This window comes from Furipterus horrens, unplaced genomic scaffold (assembly GCF_987537825.1).
Source record: "Furipterus horrens unplaced genomic scaffold, mFurHor1.1.pri manual_scaffold_2, whole genome shotgun sequence".
In the NCBI taxonomy this organism is placed as follows: domain Eukaryota; kingdom Metazoa; phylum Chordata; class Mammalia; order Chiroptera; family Furipteridae; genus Furipterus; species Furipterus horrens.
The window spans coordinates 139,345,169-139,362,205 of record NW_028327172.1 but is presented as its reverse complement, the minus strand read 5'-3'; the positions used below and the strand labels follow the sequence as shown (position 1 = coordinate 139,362,205).

The 17,037-nt window shown below is 44.0% G+C and overlaps 1 protein-coding gene and 1 pseudogene across 1 annotated transcript in view; one reads left to right on the top strand and one right to left on the bottom strand.

The window, feature by feature from the left end:
* The window catches only part of CCDC3 (coiled-coil domain containing 3), a 92,499-nt gene that overhangs the window by 59,823 nt on the left and 15,639 nt on the right, over nt 1–17,037 (bottom strand). The gene's annotated exons all lie outside the window — the stretch shown is intronic.
* On the top strand, nt 3,658–14,864 carry LOC150019602 (ankyrin repeat family A protein 2-like; annotated as a pseudogene).

Here is a 17,037-nt window from a genome sequence, read left to right as displayed (position 1 = left end):
AAGAAGACCCACTGGCTGCAGGCATGTGACACACTTCTGGCCAATGATTTATAAGAGAAAGTCTGCTGGTTGTGAGGAGGGAGAAGTTCTTCCTCAGAATACTTTCCTTGTTGTTCTTAATAAAAGTCACACAGGAAGAGAGATTGTCTCCTTCTTTTGGATATTCTTGGGTCTGGAGTTGATGCCTGGAACTGCTGCAATCTTCTTGTAACCATGGGGGAAACTGGCCTGAGGACAGAGGCTCCACAGAGAGAATGCCAATCCCCAAGAGTCACCCAGGGGGGGACCCGAGCCCTGATTCTGTGTCTGGAACTGCTAGAGCTTTGGCCTACCTCATGTGATAATACATTCCTCACTAGGAAATATAGTAAATGTTTTAAATTAGCTGAGTCCAGATGTCTCTCTTACTTGCAGCCAAAGGCATCCCTAATGATATAATTAACTCTACTTCACAGAGGAAGAAAGAAAGAGACTAAGAGGGCAAGTGACTTACCTACAATCACACTTAGTAAATGTATTAAGAACAACAGGGTCTAAAGCTTACACATAAAACCTAAAAGAAGTGCTAAGAGAAGGACTTCCAAACACCAATATTTTATAGTACATTACATGTTCATACACTTTTATAATCACACAAGCACACTCTCTCACAACACAACTGATCTTGAAATAATGGTTAGCAAGTTCATCAACTGGAGCTCAGTACATATTTCTGATTCCTACTCCCAAAGACTGTCAGATTTTTTAAATTTTTTAAATTTTTATTGATTTTTAGAGAAAAAGAAAGGGAGAGAGATATCGACGTGAGAGAGAAACATCGATTGGTTGCCTCCCATACACACACTGCCACTCATATGCACACTGACCAGGGATTGAACCTGCAACCTAAGTATGTATGTGCCTTGACTGGGAATTGAACCCCCAAACTTCTGGTGTATGGGATGATGCTCCAACCAACTGAGCCACACCAGCCTGGAAGAGAAAAACTGTTAGATTTTTATTTTGTTTGTGTGTGAGAGATTATAGGTGTAAGTCATAGAAACTGTCATAGGCACTTGGAAAGGCAAATATATTATTTTTTATTAAACTAATGGTTTTAACATTAATAGTCCATCTTAGTAAAAATCAAGTGATTAGCCATGGTGGTCAAAGTATATAAATATAGTAGTAATCCATTGTTAACGGTTAGTTTCTTTTCTCATATGATCACAAATTCATTAACTTGTGGACACTAGCAGAGTGGGGGTTTCAAGGAGGTACAATGCAAAACAGAATCCAGAGATGTCTCACCCCCCAAAAGAAGGCTTCATTACTCCACATGAGCTATAAAATGACACGTGGAGGAGGTACACCCCACCCAAATGAGACTTGAAATATAATTCACTTTGGATGAGAAACCATTGAGTTCTATGAAAGCAAACCAAGAGTACATTTTTTGTGACCACACATCATTAAGCTTCCAGTATAGAAAGGAAATCTTCTATCCAAGCATCTTACTTATATGACCTCTTTGCCAACTTTTCTCTAGATGTTCCTAAGGTCATGTCTCAATATATCTGTCACAGTCTGTGGAAGGAAACATCTGGGAGTGATGCAAATGGGTTTTAGTAAATTCAGAGGCCACAGCATCAGCTCTCAGGGGGCTGAGTTCTTTCTAAATGGCAGTATCTGTTGGGAGAAATCTTCTCTTCTTCCATCTAGTTCCTGTGTAGTCAACTCTTCATTAGAGGTACCTTTCTGGTCTCTCCAGGCCCCTCACTTACATCCCCCTGGAAATGGGGAGTGAATCCAGATTGATGGATTGGGGATGGGAACTCACTCTCCCACCCTCTCTCCTTATCCTCTTGGGAGCTAGGTGACCACAGGGAGCTCCCTGCCCAGTCTTCTCATCAAAGCTGAAAATGTTAGTGTCAGAGCCCAAAGACATGGGCTGTGATTTTCCAGGGCCTCCTGTGCCTGCCTGGATGGGTGAGGCCATCAGATCCTGCGTTGGGAACAACATTTTCCAATTCCATCTCAATCAGTTAAAAAAAAACTTCAGTGCAATTAAATCAGAACATGGGAGAGGAAGCTGGTGGCTACTTACTGAACTTGCTGAAACCCCAACATTTTCTAAAAATGGAGAGACTTTTTCATACTTTTATGGGTATAGTGCTTGATGACATTTGAAGCACTGCCCTGTATTTTATCTCTTTGAGCCTTTTCAACCAACCCAGGAGGAAGGCAGGGTTTGTTATCCCAAATGGACTGTGGCTTGGTAACTGAGACCCAGAAATGTTAAGTGATCTATGATACACAACCCCATAAAATGTCCCAGATCTGTAGCTGCTGCACTTCTGTTCATTCATTCCCTCCCAGCTGCCTTCAATGCTCTGAGTCCAGTGAGTTGAGGATGTGGACCCACACCTGTCCCCCCCTCCCACAACTCAGCAGTTCCACCTTGAAAAGGCTGCTTTAGTCCACTACACAACTTACCCACTTCGGTGCCATTTAATAAAGAGCCTAATCAACTGGAAGCCCCAACTTTAATTTTTCGGGTTTCAGAGGCTTCTGCCAGGCAAAGAAGATAATTATATTGATTCTTTTGTTATTTTAATGACCTGTTTTTCATTGTTAAGCACTATGTCTCTACCCAAATACAACACTCTTAAAACTTCTTTAAAAGTTACTCCACAAACTAATAAACTTAGCAATTATAAAGCACTTTGCAAGTTCGTTAACCCTTCTGCTTCTCACTTCTCATTGTCTCCAGTTTTAATAGGGAATCTGTCTACTTAGAAGTATAGGGTCAAGGCTAATTACTCCAAAACCTAGATCTATCAAGTTATCATATTTTGAAGGGTAGAAGAGTCCTTGGTTGTCACCATGTGGAATCAGACCCCAAGCTGTCTACTGCCCTGCCTGTCCCTGGGGCCTTGTAAACTATGTTTACATCATGGAGTGGGACTCTAAGTCGCTGAAGTGGGCAGGAAAGGGGCCACTGTGGTCAGCTGAGCCAATGTTCAGGCAGAAAACAGAAATGACCGATAGCTTCTAAAACAAACAAGGACGTTTTCTTGCCTTAACTGGCCCCGCACTCTGAACACAACTTACTCCCTGAGGCCCTGAGATCCCTTGCTCAGAGCACCACTTCTCCCTGTAGGCCACTGTAGGTGGAGGTGTGCAAAAGGAGGAAAGAGCTCCCAGGGGTCCTCGATGACTTCTTCCTCGCCAGGTCAGGTCCCCTCCACACCTTAAATTTCTGGCACTGCCACCCTCTCCCTCCTGGCTGTCTCTGCATGTGGGTCCCGCCACACTGCTCTCCCACCCCCACTTCCCATGGCCCCCTCTCTGTCTACTGAGTCTTGTCCCTCCTTCCACCCCAACCTGCCGCCAAACGGATGGACTCATTCCTGCTCACAGCTGCAACTGATGGCTCCCAGGCTGGGAGTGTTATCTTCTCCCCATCTCTCACCACCACCGCCTGCAGGACAGTGACCCTCACTGTCAAACTCACCTCACACCATCCACAAACCCAGAGCACGCTCACTGTTCCTCCCCAAGGCCTCAAATGCAACCGCTCTCCTCAACTTCACTTGTGATTTTGTTTTGCTTTTGTTGTTTTATTTTTGTCATAATCCTCACAGCCACACAAGCCTGGACTCTTAAGAGTGCACAATGTACTTGGGCTTCATTGATATGTCCCCTCCAATTTCTAAAGCTGGCCAGAGGCAAGTCCTCCTAAATTCTGCCACAGGTATAGACCATGCAGTTGACTTCTGCCTTGTTTTCCAGCCTGGCTTTCTGAATTTCCTGCTGGACTTGACCCCCTGCCCTAAGCTACATCCCATTCTAAGCTGGAACCCTGACACCTTCCTAGTTCTTGCCAAGTCCCCTTCCACCAGGGTGAGTGAGAAAGGTGTCCCGTAGCACTTAGCCCCCAGGTCACGTTCCAGATGCTTTTAAAATGAGGAATCCCAGAAATCAGTTTGGCTTGCAGTGAACAGGACAACAGGGGAAATGGGCTGATAAAGCAGAAAGAACCCTGATTATGGATGTGGACAGGCCTGGGTTCAAATCCCATCACAGCAACTCACTGACTGTGGGACCAGGCAGACTTCTCCAAGCCTGGTTCCTCATCTGTAAAATGGGGACATCACCACCTTGCTTTTGGACTTGCGAGAAATAAAGGAGGTCATGAGAACAATGGCAGCAGCTATAATTTATGGAGTCCTTACTATGTGCTGGGTGCTTTGCTTGGGACCAAGAGGAGACACAGAGAGCAAAGCTCTCTCTTAAAGACATGAGGTCTCTTTTGCTAATAAACAGTCTGAGGGATCATCAGGGAAGGGAGAACAGATGAGACCTGCCCTTAGGGAAGCAAGACAAAATCTAACATAGTGCAAGCCCCTGCCCCAGCCAGGAGTCCTGGTGTGCAGCACACTACAGGAGCCCTGCCCACAGAGTAAGTCACACGGCTGAAGGGAGGAAGCTCCACAAAGACCAAGCAAGGACTCTCCTGAGTCCATTCCTGAGCAATTCCTGAGCAACAGAAAAGGGCAACAGCACAAAGCCTAGCCTCTTTCCTGAGTCCTGATGGAGCTCCTTCAGGGAATGCCACCGATTCTGGCCTGTCTGGACCAGCATTGTCTGCTCAGGAAAAGGGAACGGGGCCAACCATGGTCTTGCAATACGGCAGCCTCCTCCACAAGGTCAAAGGCAGTGGTTATCTGGTGGGCCCCCAGTATCACCAGAAAGGTGTTGCTGCCTCCATGCCAATGAGAAGGTGTTAAGTTCCGCTCTCACTCACTGCACGCTACCCAACTCCTACTGTGCACACAAACCTCACAGATGTTATGGGTTCAATCCCAGACCACTGCAATAGAGCTAGTATTACAAGGAAGCAAATAGTAATCTTTTTGCTGGTGGAGGGTCTTGCCTTCAGTCTGTAAAAACGCAGTATCTACAAAGCACAAAAAATCAAGGTGTGCCTGGACTTTGGGCTTTCAGGCAAACATGACTCAGGTCTCATATCCCCAAGGCTTCTTGCACATGACCCCAGCTTTTCCCCAAGTAGCATGATGGTGCCACACTAGACATTCGGGGACTGGAATTATTTTTCTTTAGCTGCTAACAACCTCTGTGACCTTGAGTGGGTCACTTACCTCCATGTTCTCATCTGTCATGGCATCTGTGGATATGAAGGTCAAATGAGAAGAGAAATGCAAGCACCCTGAGACTAGGCAGCATTCTAGATGATCAAAGATGGTCAAAGGCATGGTCAATAGCCCCTCTAATAGTGGGAGATGAGAGGCAATGGACAGAGCATCCCAAATCTTAAATCTGTTGAACTATATTGGGTAGGAAAGGGCTGCTCAGTAAAGCGAGAAAAATCTCATTCCAGGTAGAAAGCAGAGCAAGGTTTCCAAACTTCATGTCTGGAGTTTCCATCTGTGAGACAGGCTGCCTTCTGGATGTGGCCGAGCCAGGTGGTGGCTGGTGTGTCCCACAAGAGGCGTCATCAACAGAGAACAGGAATAGAATAGGTCAGCGCAGGCCAGAGGTCTGTTTCTAGTGCCACCAAAATGACTGTTCCACTAGCAGGGAGAGGGCCATATTCCTCTCCTCCTGTTTTGCTCTCAAAGTGTGTTTTTACAGTTGTTATCTCCATTGGCAGAGGGGACAGAGCTAACTGATGGTACATTGTTATATTTCAGCAATTTCAAGTACAGGGAATTGGGAAATCCTGTATGTGGCCATTTTATCCACCTAACCTCCTCCTCATAATATCCTTCAGCTGGCACAGGGAGGGCGGGGTGGGTGGAAGGAATTATGACCTGGCCAGAACATGTGCTACTGGAAGCAGAGGGCGTGGAGCATGACAGTGAGCTCCAGTTATGAGTCACAGAGGAGCTGTGAGTTGAGCTCCTAGTCAGGGATACCAAAGCCAGGCTATACCTCCAGGACAACAGGACACCCCCACCTTTCTAGGAGAAAGGAAGGGCAGATGAGAGGGTCGAGAGGTCCAGTTTTTCCTAGTGGTAGGATCTCCATTCTGAATCCCATGAAAGGAATTGGCAGAGTGTTTTATGAGAGTTCTCCCTGCTGCCCAGAGAAACCCCAGGGCCCTGCTCAGTTCCCCCTTGCCCTGAGGCCAACTCCTCAAAGTCAGACAAGGACACTCTCTTGCCAGCTCCTGCAATGGTAGGAACCAACCTCATGGAAAGTAAGACCTGATTGCTGCCTGGCACACAGGAAGAAAACTGGGCTGACTCCAAGGGTCAGAACAGAGGTGGGCAGGTGAGAGATGTGGACAGGATGAACATAGCTTCCACAAGACAGTCCCAACAAATGGCTTATCTTCCTGGAAACTTCTTGGAACCCAAATTGAAGATAGGGGATGGAAGGAATGGATGGAGTTGTAGGGGGAGAAGAAGGTAGAAGATACAATAGCCACAGTGATAACAATAGAGCCACCCTGACTGGTGTGGCTCAGTAGGTTGAGTGTCATTCCCGCAGACCGAAAGGTCGCTGGTTTGATTCCTGGTCAGGGCACATGCCTGCATTATGGGCCAAGTCCCCCATTGGGGCGTGCAAGGAGCAACTGATCGATGTTTCTCTCGCACATCAATGTTTCTCTCCCTCTCCTTCTCCTTGCCTTCCCCTCTCTCTAAAAATAAATATAAAAAAACTTTAAAATATATAGAGAACCAATGTTTTTGAGCCTTTACTATAAGTATATTAAGTAATTAACATAAGTTAATAAATTCAACCCTCCCAGCAACCTTATGAAGTAGGTTCTATGATTTTCTCATTTTAGATGAACAAACTGATCCCATAGCCAGTATTGTGGTTCTTGTTCATGCCAGGTGTTTGAAAAATGTCTCCAACGCCTCCAAGACACAATTTAACTACTCCTCTGAGTAGCCAGGTATAAAAGGCCAACATGTCTGGGAAATGCCATTCCATGAGGCAAAATAGGAGCCTGGCATCCTGCTGTTGAGAGCTTTTGTGAGAGTGTCAGGAAGCAGTGACGACGTGGCCCTGAGGGGCCCTGGCACTGTGTGCTGCTGACCCACCAGCTGAGGCACCACCTCTCTAAGTGGCATGGTAAGTTTCCATCATTCTAGATCACCACCTAACTAGAGGGCTTTCTGTGCACCTCTGGACCTTCAACATCTCAGACAGGTCTTACTACCAATACACAGCACAGGGCACAACTAGGCCCTTGAATCCCATCCAGGGATGAAGGTCTGATGACCAGATTTGGATCTCCTTAGCATTTCATTACAGCAATAGCACAATTCCTCCCAATAACATGTTCCCCCAATTTGACAATTGGTAAGTTACCTCTTTTTAAATACTTGATATGTATCTGGTGTTCTATATACATTGTCTCATGAAATCCTCATCCCTTCCAGGTAAGTATTGTCATGCCCATCTCGTATGTCCCATGACAAATGAGTCTGAGGGATCCCCAAAGGTCTAACAGCTGAGAAGTCAGGAGTCAAGTCCATGCCTAACTGACTCTGCCCTAGGTTTCTGTGGGCTCCTCTGGTCAGTCTCATTCTAAGGTTTAAATTGCTTTAGGTGCTGTGGGCTTCAATCCCACCATTCACACGTTCTTCCCAAGGCGCTGATCCAGCAGGAAGCAGGGGCAAATCCCCCTAGTCAGTGTCCTCTACCCAGAGTCTTCCAGTCCTCTGTCCATACCATCTCAGAGGGCTCAGGTAGGGAAGGTGTTTGCTGGCCCACCCACTCACCCTCAACATGCATGCTTATTCCAGGACTCCCCACATCCACCAATGGAAACAATCAAGGTTCACTTTGCACCTACCCCCAGCCCAAGTTCTGAACATACAAGAACCTTCCCATGTTCTGCTCAGCCCCAACTCCACCTACTGGGCATTAGTGGAGCCTTATCGAGGCATAAGAACATGAAGAGTTTCAGCAGCCTTTGAAGAGAAAGGCTTAAAGAGAAAACAAATCCACCAAATCAATTCATCCCTGGTTGTTTTTCAACTAGAGGAAAGATGGGCAAATCAACACTGAACCACTCCTCCCATGGACCTGGGACTCACAATCCTCCCTTTGTGAGGGGGCCAGGCCTGCAGTAGAGTGCTCAGAACAGGCAGGCACCCACCCGTGGGCATCCTGTGGGCAAGCCCTGTTAACAGCCCTTCTCTTACCAGCACTCTGCCACACCAAGGGTACCCTCTGGCAGTTGACAGAAGAAACACATTGTGCATTGAACCAGCAATTTTTCCACAAAGGCCTCAAAGCATTTCACATGTATCATTTCTTAATCATGCTACCAAGGGTGACACAGTTAACCCAATTCCAATTTTTCAGGTGCAAAATTTAATTTCTCCAGGTTTCAATGAGTTGAAATGAAACCACTTAGAAATTCAGAACATGGAGCTGTGATAGGCCAGTGGGCCTCAAAACACACCCTTCCACACTGCATCCTACTGTCTGAAAGACAAGACATGAGCATCTCTTCATGGGTAAGATTCCTGCTCTTCACACCTAAGCCCTTGTGTCTCCCCACAATGGGGTCCAGACCCTAGAGCAATGTCATCTCAAATGCCTTATAGCCTTTCCTTTCTGCTCAAAGCCACAAGGCCAGGCTTGACTTAGAAGCAACCTGTGCATGGCTGTGGAGATCTGGGCCTCTGTCCTATTTCCCTCACATCAATTGGTAAAAAGATGCACATGGGGGCGGCAGCAGAAGTGAAGCAAGGTTGGTCCACAGTCAGTTGATGATCATGAAACAACATGAATGAAAGGAAGTAGAGTTTTAGAAATTGATAATGAACATTGATTCATAGGGCATTTGCTGAGCAATTGCTGTGTGGTAAGCTCTAGGATACACAGATGAAGAAGACATGGTCCCTACCATCAGAGTATTGAGTATAAGAGAGAAATGTCAGGTGAGGAGTGGCAGGGATGGGGAGCAGGAGTGGCCAAGAATTCTAACAGAAGTCATCAAACAATGTTTGTTGTCAAGAGAAGAATCCACAGCCACAAAGAAATGGATTTACTTTTCTACATCTGATCCGTGAACCTTTTACTCATGATCTTATGAGGCAAATAGATAAAAAAAATTTTAAAAATTAAAAAAAAAAAAAAAAAAACACCAAAAAACAGACAGGTGGACTTCTAAATATGTCCTGTCCAATATGCAAAATAATTATTGCTTAAAAACCAGTAAGACTAGAGGAGAGAAAGAGGTGAGTCAGCAAAGCATATGGGAATCTTAGGGAAGTGAAACTACTCTGTGTCATTCTATAATGGTACACAGGTTACTACAAATTCGCCCAAACCCATAGACTGTACAACACCAAGACTGAACACTAATGTAAACTACAGACTCTGTGATGATGATGATTCCACATCAGTTCATCAATTGTAACAAATGTCCCAATCTGGTGGGGGGATATAATAATGAGGGAGGACTGTCATTGTGTGGGAGCAAAGGTGTATGGGAAATCTATGTACCTACCACTCAATTTTGCTGTGAACCTAAAACTGCTCTACAAAACAAAGTCTATTTTTTAATCCAATCATACTACTGAAACATAATATTTACAGGTATGTTCATTCTGGCTACTATAACAAAATACTATGAACAGTGTGCAATAAACAACAGGTATTTACTTCTCCCAGTTCTAAAGTTTCAGAAGTCCAAGATCCAGGTGCTGGCAGACTTGGTGTCAGGTGAGGACTTGCCATAGATAATCCATCATTTCACCTGGTCCTCCCATGGCTGAAGGGTCAGGGCAGCTCCCTGGGGTCTCTTTTATAAGGGCATTAATCTCATTCATGAGGGGTCTACCCTCATGACCTAATTGCCTGCCAACCATCACATTGGGGGTTAAGATTTCAATGTATCAATTTTGGGGGTACAGTCTATGGCAACAGAAGGCCTTGGCACCCAGCCTACGTGCCCTGAGAACTCGCTCCGCCCAGCACTCTCTCCATGGCAGCAATCAAACCCCTGCTCTTGTCTGGAGGGAGAATCCCACACCCCAAAATGGGACATTTCACAGCACCCTGGCATTTGACCCTCCATGCTGACCCTCTGGGATTCAAGAGTTAGAGATGTCCAGGCGGGTCAGGAGGACGAGTGAATTGGGAGGAGGGGGCGTGACCCAAGGGCAAGATGGGGCCTTCCTCTGGTGACTCAGTGGCCCCCTGAAATGACCTTGTCTCTGTCGTACTCAGGCAATAAGCATCGCACAGTGCAGTGGCAGGAAAGAACCTGGAAATCCTCTCAAAGGCAGTGGTGAGAAACGTTTTTTCAGTCCAGAAAGCGAAAGAAGAAATCGGAAGTGATGTCACAATCAAAACAAGTGGGGGCTTGAGGGCCTATAGTGAATCTCTGGCCGCACGATGGAAAGGCCCCACTGGCCATTCGTTGCCGAAAGAGGTCACGAGGCCCTGCGGTCCCACTGGTTCAGCCTCCGGCCGCTGTCCTCAGGACCGCCTGCCGTGGATTTTTTTAATACCCAAATTTCAAAAATATACTAGATACCACTCTTATAAAAACCAAAGGGAAATTATGAAGAAATGCTTTAATTATTGAAACTGCAGTTGAAATCATAGCTACATCGGCACATCTGGACTTTGGAGCCCAGCTGATAGCAGGAAGAGTGTCCCAGCAGTGAGAGTCTGCCTGCCATGCCAGACATTAAAACAGAACATCAGCTGGGTTCAAATGCAAGAGAAGCATCAGCTCAGGGTGTTGCTGTGGGAATGAAATTCATATTGCCTAATTGAGTTGATATGAACATGTGTTCTCAATTTGGGAAGTCCTTAAAAGAAAAGTATAGTAGAAATGTTCAAGGTCAAGTTGACTCTGACCTGGAGGTGGCATCTGTCCTATTTAGAGCTGAATGCAATACCCATGCAACTCCTTCCCCAGGAACCCAAGGAAGGAACCTCCCAACAACCAAGCCCTTCTCACCCATAAAAGAGTCAACTACCTTAACCAACAAGCACAGAGGAAATGAGGTCTCAACCACACCTCTGTTAGCAAATTCTCTATCTGTTCACCAGTTGGCTGCTCAGGGAAAGATGCTCTACCTGGCTACTCACATGGACCAAGAAACTGTAAGACAATGTTATCAATCACAGGGATGAAAAAGGAGTTACTCTTCTGATGTGGGCTGCAGCACACGGTCAAGTTGCTGTAGTAGAGTTTCCCCTTCAGAACGGTGCTGATTCCCAGCTTTCAGGATAAGATTCAGAGACTGCACCATCTCTGGCCAGTAGTAAAGGCCACACAGATATTGTCAAAATGCTGCTTGATTGTAGAGTTCTTGTAAATGAATACAATTGGAATGGAGGCACAACTTTGCTTTATGCTGTACACGGAAATCACATGCAATGTGTAAAAATGCTTTTAGAAGATGGAGCTGACCCAACAATTGAAACCAACTCAGTGTATATCCATAGGTTTAGCTGTAGCCCTAGGCTATAGAAGTGTTCAGTAGGTTATTAAGTTACATGTATTGAAGCTGCTTTAAAATACCAAGGAGCAGACAGTCTTTAGAAAGTGTTGTCTGCCCTTCCATTTACTTTTGGGCCTTTATAAACAATTGTTTTGTTTACTTATCATTTTTTACCTCAGCTGTAATATTTACTGATTTTTTTAGTAAGCTTTAATAAATATTCCTCTGCATAATTCATTGGTTTATAATAAAATTGATGTTGATGCTTTTTAAGTAAATTTGTTTTATGCCATATTTAAAATTATAAATTAATGTGTGGCATGTAAATTTGTATGGGACAGATAGTTATCTGTCTTTGTATCGAGTGTTGTAATTTAACATTTTCAAAAGTTATTCTCCCTTAATCATTTTCACTCTTGTATTAACTCATTGACTTTATATAGGGTTTGGTATAAATTCATAGGGGAAAAAATTGTTAGTATTGAATTAAAAATGCACAGTGTGGTTGTTTATAAAGTGTTATAAATAAATAAAGTACGTGTTCTCTTGAAAAAATAAAGAGGTGTCCACCTGAAAGCCCAAACTTCTTGATCTGAAAGCTCTACCCCCACACACCATTCTGAGATGGCAATTTAATGGGCCAAAATGCAAATGCAAAATGCACTTGGGAATTTACCAAATGATAGAGCTCCCATTCACCAGCTGGCCACTTCTTACTCTGTGCCAAGATCTTTGCATGAATATCTCATTTAAATCTCAAATAACCTTGTGCAAATCTCCCAGTGTTATTGAAACAGTGGAGGCTCCACAAAGTTGAATGGCTTGCCTACTGCCACCGAATTCCTTTGGAGCAGTGCTAGGCTTCAACCACAGGGTCTGCTCCCATGCAGTGGCATTCGCCACTTTTAAGTGCCCACAAGAGGGTACGCAGTGCTTTCTATGTTTTTTTTCTTGGCATCCATAAATGCCTGTTGAAACCAGCATTGATAAAGCTTCCTAAGGGAAGAAAGCAAATCCACCGCCCCTCCAGCTAGTAGCTGACTGCAGTGCTGACAGCCAGGACCTGCAGTAAGCAGAAATCCCTGCCTGAGAGAAACGCATTTGCAACGTGAATTGGCTAGAGGGAGAAGAAATGACCTTCACTGGAGGGTTCCAACTAATTAGTGTTTATAAGAAACACAAAACCCAAGCCTTCACAGGGCCTTTCCAGTAGGCTCTATAAGCAGTTTTCAAACACTAGGAAAGACTTATTGCTGACTCCTTCAGCCACAGTAATATTTCATCTTCGACCAACACATATTAAGTTCCTATTGTCTGTGAAAAAGAATTGGATTTAAAAGATAGGATGCCTTTTCATTAGTAGCTTATGACCTAATTACAGACAAATAAACACTCAGAGAAGACATGCCTGGAGTATATATGGGTGCAATCTGCCTTAGGTCAGCAGGACAGAGGAAGGGACTGCCCCTGGGCTTCCGCGTGGATGGTATATGGATGGTGTCAACTATCTAGCCTGAGTGATTCAATGTATCATCCAGAAAAGAAAAGCTATTTTCTGCCTCTTGCTTGAGTGGTCTGTTGCACTCACATTTTTTTTAGAATTAAGGGATCAAAAACTTTAAAATGCACATGTTTATAAATAATGCCACTACTACTCTTTACTGCTTTAATTTGAATTATTCCCTGGGATCAGTTTCAACTGTCCAGTAGAGCATTAGGGTTGATGACATGACACAGGTCAGCAGAAGAAATCTGTGCAGCCTGGTGAATGGGATGCTGGGAAAGAGACAGGCAGGAGGCATCCGGCAGGTGGACAACCCAAGGTCTACTGGGAGAACTGAGGGAGAAAAACAAGACCGAAAGGTAGACAGGCAGCACAGAGAGACCACCCTGGTCTCTAGATACAACTACAACCATTTCCCAGAAAACAGAAATCAACACTTCGCTCTAGCCACAGAATAAGGAAGTGGAAGAAGGATCCTCTCCTCAGATCAAATAAATGGAAATAACAAAGAAAGCACCCACAAGGTTACCACCTGATGCTGTGCAAGAACACCCTGCCCTTCCTTTTTATGTATGCATGCACATATAATTGTATGTATGTGGTGGTTCACTTCCTTTGACTTTAGTATGATAGTTTTGCTTTGCTACAAAGCTAGGACAAAGATTTGCATACTTTTGGAACCCTATGCTAGTTTCTACTAACATTTTAAAAATATTTTTATTGAAATTATAATTATTTTATTTAAAGTCAAAACAGCATCACTAGGGCCACATGCCAGTAGTTGTAGCTGTGGAATGAGTCTTCGTTTTCATATAAAATTATTTTGTGATGTTGCATTATGGGGCTGAACTAGATGACTTCTCAGCTCCCTTCTAGCCCTGACATTCCTCATCCTGTGTTTGTACAAAGTAAATGGAGCGGCCTGTGTGCACTCTGAAGACAATGATCCTGGAACATGCTGGCAGCATCTGCGGTTGCCTAGGCCCTCAGAGGGAGCGTGGGTCTGCCAGTGTCACAGCTGATTTAAATAAAAGAAAGAGGAGAACCAGCCAGGGGAACTGAAGCTTGACAGCATCCCTGAGGGCCCAGGAGAACCAGAGCAGTGTGGGAAAGACAGGAGACCTCTGCCCAGGATTCATAGGCGGTGCCTGTTCTAACCACTCCAATCAATGCCCAGATATGTCCCCGCCTGTGTGCAAAACCACAGTGCAGGTTGAGAAAGATGAGAGCTGAAGCTGCTGGGCAATGGGACAGGATGGCGCAGGAGGAGGAGGAGTGCGGGGAAGAAGCATAAAGGCAAAAAGACACTTCTCCCCTTCCCAAGAGAAGTCTGCATGAGCTAAGATGTGCTCAGATGGTGGCAGATTTTCTGCTTCCAAGGCAGGAAGGAGATAAACGATCATCATTTATTTAAAACCACAGCTTGAGGGCTAGAAAGTTTACCAGACTCTCAAGCCTGTTCGCAAAGCTTCTGCAAGGACAGTCAACACATTCAGCTTCCACATCCACATGAGGACAATGAAACATGAAGAAAGGATTTAATAAAGAAAGCAACCACAGACCTTGGGAACAAAAGTCAGAACTTCTATCTCCCAGCCTGCAAGACTCTCAGAATGCTTTTATTTCCTTTTGGTACTAGAGCACATTTCCACAGTAACTCCAGGAACTGGGAAGCCTCGATGAGGCCAGGTGGAGGCTAGAGGACTCTCTTCTTTGGGGACAAAGAAGACCTGGGATGGAAGACCAGACTTCACTTTTATTTCTTCCCTCTTCAGCTCAGTATATATGTACTGAAGTACTCTGGAAAGGCTTCAGGACTGAAGTTATTATGCAAGAAAAGAAATAAAATTAAGGAAGAAATGCAGACACTCAGTGAAGCCTCTTCAACACATCAGAGTGAGAACTTTGTCCTGCTGACTCCTTAACTGTATTTGTGATAAGCGTCACAAAGAAAAAATAAGTGTAGGCTAACAGCATTACTGGAGGACAAAACCAGGCCAGCTGATAAGGAAAGGAACGGAGGTAGGAAGTGGGTCAGGGAGGTAACAGTCACTCTGTAAGCACAAAATCTCTCAGGTATGGGAGGCAGAAAACCAGTGAGCAGGCACAATGGAGACAAAAAAAGCAGAAACTGGAAGTCAGGAGACTATGGTCTCACTTCTGCTACTGTCATGGTCTACCCACATTGCACTTCACTTACCAGGCCTCAGCTGAATGAACTGTGATATTAATAACAGAAATAATTTTAGTGTTTATAGAAGCCTCAGTAAAATAAAATATAACCACTTAGTTTTCCTGAGATGAAATAACTTCATTTCAATGAACAAAATATTTATTGAGCATGTATTATGTGCTAAACACAAAGATCCATACAGATGAATGGATTTGCCCTAGATTAATATTTGTTAATAGGGACAGTCCAGATTAGAATCCAGATCCCCTGAATCCCAGGACTAGACTCTTCCCAAAGGTATCCACAGCCATCTACAACCTGATCCAACCCTAACTATGCAACTTCCCACTATTCTTAATGCTAGAAACCCCACGGCTGTAATCATTCCAGTCAGTGTTTACTCCTAGTCTTCTGAAATTCTGGGCCCCATTGTGAGGCCACACATCCCCCTTTCATAGCTCAGACTGTGAAAGGATCCCCATCCTTGAGTGTTCATCTCAAGTAACATCTCCTCTTGTACATTCTCCCATCACTGAGCTGGCCTACAGCAGCCATGCTTGAAGTCTGCAGATTGCTGGGGGATTCCCAGATCCTTTCAGGGGATTCAAGAGAGCAAAACTCCTTTTGGAATAATACTAAGATGTCTTTTTTACTGTATTGACATTTGCACTATTGGTACAAAAGCAAAGGTAAGCAGAAGTGCTGGCACCTAGAGCAAGTCAAGACAGTGGCACCAAATTACACTAATAGTCATTGTATTCTTCAGTGCCTCATGTAGGAAGAAAAGAAAAAGCCAGATGAATTTAAGAATGTCTTTTACAAAACAGTAAAACTCCTTAATTAAATGCTGGCTTTTTTTAACACTCCATGTAAAGAAATCGGAAGCACACATAAAGCACCGCAGCTGCTTATCAAAGTACAATGGTTGTGTCAAGGGAAAGCACTACGTGCTTGAGTTCTGAGCTGAACTAGTGGCTTTCTTCAGGAAACACTATTTGTACGGGAAAGAATGATTGACAAACTATAGGTAGTCAAATTTGAGTATCTGTTAGACATTTTCTTGAAAATGGATAAAGCAAGCCTGTCACTTCAAAGAAAACAACAGTATTTGTTGCCAGTGATAAAATTCAAGCTTTCAAGCAAAAATGAGAATTTAGAAAATTTGCCACTGTGTGCTTGACATTTTCCCAATGCTTAAGACTTCCTTGATGAGATCGGTGGTGTATTAATGCGTAGGATTTTTTCATATTGTATAATTAAAAGCCTTGACATATGCAAGAGCCATATAACTGAACTTTCTAAATGCCCAATTCATCATGTTACAAAATTATGCACAGGGAAAAAAAACCTACTTGAAGTGCAAGACAGACTAATGGATTTTCACACAGGAATACAGAAAGTTCATTGATAATGTTTGAGATTCTGCATTGAAAGTAACTTTTAAGAAATTACCACTTTGGGGAGTTTTGATATGGTATCAAAGAGAAATACAGAAAAACAGATACTTAACAGGTGCTCAAATACCTATTAAACTGAAGTTATACCTCTCCATCCCTAAGGGGTCTCTTTATTCTTGAACAGATAATTTGGTGAACTTGACTGTCTCAGCAAACTTCCAGGAATATTTTAAATCAAATACTTCTAGGGCATTATGGATGATCTGGATGAACCGAGTTCTTACTTTCTTAATCCATTTAGGGCTCCAACCTCACTTTAAAAACTATAGATCATCTTTCCCATTCCTATTTGCTTTTGATAGTCTGAAATAAATTAAATCCTGTTCTTTTCCTCCCTGTGGTATGTCCTATTCAAGTTTGACCAAATTTTTTCTTTTAGTTTTATTTATTGATTGTTTTTAGAGAGGGGGGGATGAGGAGAGAGAGAGGGAAAGACATCAATTTGTTGTTCCACTTATATATGTATTA